Here is a 6133-nt window from a genome sequence, read left to right as displayed (position 1 = left end):
CTGGTTCACCACTGTTCTTATTAGGGTATTACATGAACTGCTCTGGAAGTCTTGTTAGCAGATGAAGAAGATAACCCTAATTAATAAATGAAGCAATTCAGCCTTTAGGAAATATTAGATCTTTTTACATTTTAATTTGTGCAAAAGTAGGAAAGTAATTGACTGTTAAACTGAATAACTATTTTAGCCTTAATTTTTGAAATTCATGTGAAAAATTAAGTTTTATTCAAGGTTTATGCTGTTAGTAATAAAAAAATTCCAGATTTAGAAAAGCATTAAGACAATTGTTTTTATTTACTGCTCTGTTTTACAACTGATCTTCTTCAGCTACACTAACAGGGGAAAAAAAACAGAGAGTTGAAATCCACAAAGTAAAACTTTACTCCCCAGTAGACATAATGATTTATCTCACATTTGTTATTAAAATTCAGAATATATGCATCCTTCAAATTTCTTAATCTTCCTGATTAAGAGATTGATAATGACCCATCCATCTAAATGAAAACACCCAATCGGCTTAGCTGATCTCAAATTGCTGGTGGGAAACCACCAGGAAATCCCTGGATATTGGTAAAAAAAAAGTCCTGAAAGAAGGCAATGTTAAACCACTTCTGTATCATTGCCAACAAAACTACAGGAGTTCAATTCAACTTGAGGACTTTACTTTTAACTTAATAAATGACTTTCTAATTCAGTGATTCTTAAGGACAAACATCCATTTTTAATTGACCAGATATGTTGCCGATTTTATGGAATGGTTACCTGCTGCTGCTTTTGTGAATCGGACAAAAACACGGGAAGATGAATCAGTGGGATTCCACCCTTTGCTAAGGAATGTATTAATAGAGTGACTGAAAGTTTTGTTTTAGGTAACCTAAAATTACAGTTCTTTTATGACTGTATGGACATTCTAACCATCTAGAATCCACTAACACTGTCAGTTGTGGCTGTAACTCTATATAAGTCTTGTGAAAGGTGAAAGGTCCCCTGTGCAAGCACCAAGTCATGTCTGACCCTTTGGGGGGACGCCACTTTCGTGATGTTACCTGTTAAATGAATAGAGGTTATTGCTATATATCATAGACTTTTTAGTTTACAGGCTTCTTATATTACGATGCTATAATTAAGTGTGGTATATCACTTTATCAATTATAGTCTATACTGTGCTTAATTGATAAATAAAATTTGTAAAGAATGTAAAGAAAGGAAAAAAAGGAAACAGTTTGAATTCTAGTTCTGGGGGAGTAGGAGGTAATATTGCATTGGGGTTCTGGAAACATCTTTAAGATACAAAGGAAATTAATGGGCAAACTGACATTTTTTGAAGTGCTAATGCTCTGAATTTCACTCCATGATCAACCTGTACATATGTAAATGAATCACCTATGACCAAATACCATAAGCCAACTCCAGTGACCTTATCACAGGGAACCAAATCTGGTAAAGCCTTTGCACTCCTGGAATTGTTACTGCTTGGAGAACTTGGGGTACAAGGGTGCAACTTCATGCTCCAATAAGTCCCATATTTGGTGAATGTGAACATCCCAGTGCAAATGCTGACCATAACTAGGCTTTTTCTGTGATTCTCCCATTTTTTGTATATGGAGAAATTAATGCTGACAATTACTTTTAGAGGACTGAATCCTTACAGCATTTTTTTAAATATAATTTTTATAGAATAAATTTTTGACAAAAATACAAGTATTAGAAAAGACACAAAGAAAATAAAGAACAATAGTGAATAAGTAAGAAAGAAAATAGATTATGAAAAAGATTATGAAAAAGATTATAAAGAAGCAGTTTCTGACCTTTTTGACAGCAGTTATAAATGCATTTATACTTTACCCTCTATGTCTAAGGTTACATCATAATTTTCTTCTTTCTATAAGCTACCTTTCTAATCTTCAAACCCATAAATCACAAGTTCATTTTTCTCTTTTTTCAGCAAAAAATCCATAAGGATTTTCCAGTCACTGATAAGTGTAGCTGTTGATCTTTCTCTAATGAAACAAGTTAATTTTGCCATCTCTGCTAGTTCTGTCATCTTCACCAACCGTTGGTGGTCCGTTGTGGTTATTTCAGAATCCTTCCATTTTTGTGCATATAATAGTCTTGCAGCAGTAATCATATATAAAAATAATCTTCCATGGCTCTTTTCTACTTGACTATCCATTAATCCCAGCAAGAAAAGTTCTGGTTGAATGTTGATCTTTAAAACTTAAAATTCTTTGTATGTGTTATATGTGTTTGAACCCAGAAATTTCTGGCTTTTTTACAAGTCCACCAGGCATGATAAAAAGACTCTTTATGTTGTCCACATTTCCAACATAAATTTGAAGTATCTTTAGAGTTTCAACCCATAGAAATTTTAAAAATGACAACTTTTATGAATTTCTGAAAATGCCGTAATAATTTTTCTTGATGCAGAAAAGGCCACTGACAATTTGAACTGGACGTTTTTGTTTACATTTTTAGAAGATATGGACCTTGGTGGGAATTTTATTAAATGAGTAAAATTGTTTTATACCTTACAAAAGGCACTGATAATTGTGAATGGGGAATTAAAACCCTGGGAGGTACAAAAAGGGACTAGGGCATATGCGTATGACTATTTTAATTATAGTCAGTAGAGCTTGAAATAACCTAATGTCAGAATTTCAACTTTTTATCTTGTTTCAAGCCCTCCAAATTCTCAGTTTTTGTTGATACTGTAATGACTGTACTGTATTTCCCTTGACTGAGTGACAAAGTAACTCTTTAAAAGAGAGAGAGATGGGTGAATAATACCCAGGAAGAAGACACTTAGGTTGTGATGGGCTGCACTTGGAATTTAGCATTACATCTGAAGTCTTTCTAGAATCTTTTGGATCTCCTGAAGCCTTTTAGTATGTTATACAACTAATAAAGGCCTTAATGGTGAATTAGTATTTTTATAAGCTGTTTGGTTATTATTATTGTTTATTTGTTTGCATTCTGCTGATTTTAACTGTTGCATATTATTCTTTTAATTTATCAAATAAATAATAAGAGAGTATCTTTGTATAGATTCAAGAGAGTATCCTTAGGAAAATGTCTTTGCCATCTTGTCAGGTCATTTGTTAGCATATTCAGCTGAACAGGAGAAGCTCATTCAAGAATGAATTTCAGATTAAAGTACCTGGTCCTGTATGGTTGAGGATTTGATCAAATAAGTAAATTTGCCTCATCAAATTGTCAGCTCTGCTGCAACTTCTAACATTTTGCTGTAACTCAGGATATGAACCTATATCAAACAATCCAAAACAAGTTTATCAGTGAAAAGTAGGATAAAAATGTTGGAAACAAATGAATAAAGGCTGCTTGCAATAAACTTTGTTTTGTTCAGTTGTTAAGTCATGTCCGACTCTTCATGACCCCATGGACCATAGCACGCCAGGCCATCCTGTCCTCCACTGTCTCCCGGAGTTTACTCAAATTCATGTTCATTGCATCGGTGATGCTATCTAACCATCTCATCTTCTGCTGTCCCCTTCTCCTTTTGCCTTCAGTCTTTCCTAGCATCAGGGTCTTTTCCAGTGAGTTCTCTCTTTGAATTAGGTGGCCAAAGTATTTGAGTTTCAGCTTCAGTATCTGTCCTTCCAATGAGCAGTCAGGGTTGATTACCTGTAGGATTGGCTGATTTGACCTCCTTGCATTCCAAGGGACTCTTAAGATTCTTCTCCAGCACCACAGTTCGAAAGCATCAATTCTTTGGCGCTCAGCCTTCCTTATGGTCCAGCTCTCACAGCCATACATTACTACTGGGAAAACCATAGCTTTGATTATACGGACCTTTATCGGCAAGGTGATGTCTCTGCTTTTTAATATGCTGTCTAGGTTCGCCATAGCTTTCCTCCCAAGGAGCAAGCGTCTTTTAATTTCATGGCTGCAGTCACTGTCTGCGGTAATCTTGGAGCCCAAGAAAATAAAATCCGTCACTGCTTCCATTTCTTCCCCTTCTATTTGCCAGGAAATGATGGGACCAGATGCCATGATCTTAGCTTTTTAATGTTGACTTTCAAGCCAGCTTTTGCACTCTCCTCTTTCACCCTCATCAAGGGCTCTTTAGTTCCTCTTCACTATCTGCCATTAGAGTGGTATCATCTGCATATCTGAGGTTGTTGATGTTTCTCCTGGCAATCTTAATTCCAGCTTGTGATTCATCCAGCCTGACATTTCTCATGATGTACTCTGCATATAAGTTAAATAAGCAGGGTAACAAAATACAGCCTTGTCGTACTCCTTTCCCAATTTTGAACCAATTGGTTGTTCCATGTCCAGTTTTAACTGTTGCTTCCTTACCCGCATACAGGTTTCTCAGGAGACAGGTAAGGTAGTCCAGTACTCCCATCTCTTTAAGAATTTGCCACAGTTTGTTGTGGTCCACACAATCAAAGCCTTTAGCATAGTCAATGAAGCAGAAGTAGATGTTTTCTGGAACTCTCTTGCTTTCTCCATGATCCAGCGAATGTTGGCAATTTGATCTCTAGCTCCTCTGCCTCTTCGAAACCCACTTCTGGTAGTTCTCAGTGCATATATTGCTGAAGCCCAACTTGTAGGATTTTGAGCATAACCTTGCTAGCAGGTGAAATGAGCACAATTGTGCAGTAGTTTGAACATTCTTTGGCATTGCCCTTCTTTGGAATTGGCTGCTGTTGAGTTTTCCAAATTTGTTGGCATATTGAGTGCAGCACTTTAACAGCATCATCTTTTAGGATTTTAAATAGCTCAGCTGGAATACTGTCATCTCCGCTAGCTTTGTTGTTAGTAATGCTTCCTAAGGCCCACTTGACTTCGCTCTCTAGGATGTCCAGCTCAAGGTCAGTGACCATACCATCGTGGTTATCAGGGACATCAAGATCTTTCTTGTATAGTTCTTCTGTATATTCTTGCCACCTCTTCTTAATCTCTTCTGCATCTGTTAGGTCTCTGCCTTTTTTGTCCTTTATCATGCCCATGTTTGCATAAAACGTTCCCTTGATATCTCCAATTTTCTTGAAGAGATCTCTAGTCTTCCCCATCCTATTGTTTTCCTCGATTTCTTTGCATTGTTATCTAAGAAGGCCGTCTTATCTCTCCTTGCTATTCTCTGGAAATCTGCATTCAGTTGGTTATATACCCGTTCTCCCTTGCTTTTCACTTTCCTTCTTTCCTTAGCTATTTGTAAAGCCTCATCAGACAGCCACTTTGCTTTCTTGCATTTCTTTTTCTTTGGGATGGTTTTAGTTGCTGCCTCCTGTACAATGTTACGAACCTGTCCCTAGTTCTTCAGGCACTCTGTCTACCAGATCTAGTCCCTTAAATCTATTCATCACCTCCATTGTATATTTGTAAGGGATATGATTTAGGTCATACCTGAATGGTCTAGTGGTTTTCCCTACGTTCTTCAATTTAAGCCTAAATTTTGCAATAAGAAGCTCATGACCTGAGCCACAGTCAGCTTCAGGTCTTGTTTTTACTGACTGTATAGAGCTTATAAACTTATAAACTTACCCAACTTCATACCGCAGGCATTAGACGCAAATTCTTTGAAGTTCTCTTTCATTATTAGTCTCCTTCAATGAATCAGCACAGGTTCATTTTTTCACTTCTGTTTGTTTTGCAATCTAATCTGAACAGTATTGCATTTTAATCTTTTGTAAACTGCCTGAGAGGATAGTGAGAAAAACAAGTACAGAACAGTTCCCTGTCATTCCTCCCACATAACCCATCCTTGAAAGTAAACTGCCTACTGTATTCTAGAAGCCACTTGATAAACCTTGATTAGGCCAGCTAAATTCAATGTACTTTGTTCACTTCAGGGGCTGTGTTTACACATCACCTGTTTTAAACATGGCTTGTTCAACAAATCAAAATTGGTCTGCTTTGTGCACACCGTTGAACCATAATGGGGTCCACATCTCACACCAAGCCAAAAGACAACATTATAGTCAGAGCAAAAAGGCAACGCGACCATCAAGTCATAGAATTTGGGGACTTGTAGATTCAGTTGCTTTGCAGTACCTCCTGTTCACATGTGAAAGTGCAATTTTAACATCCAAATTAATTTGATTTTGAAAAGAGAGAGCGAGAGAGCGTGCTTCTGGCTTCAGCATCGGTGGCAGTAAAAGGGGGC

The sequence above is a fragment of the Candoia aspera genome, chromosome 5, assembly GCF_035149785.1.
Source record: "Candoia aspera isolate rCanAsp1 chromosome 5, rCanAsp1.hap2, whole genome shotgun sequence".
Classification (NCBI taxonomy): Eukaryota; Metazoa; Chordata; class Lepidosauria; order Squamata; family Boidae; genus Candoia; species Candoia aspera.
This window is presented reverse-complemented; position numbering follows the sequence as displayed.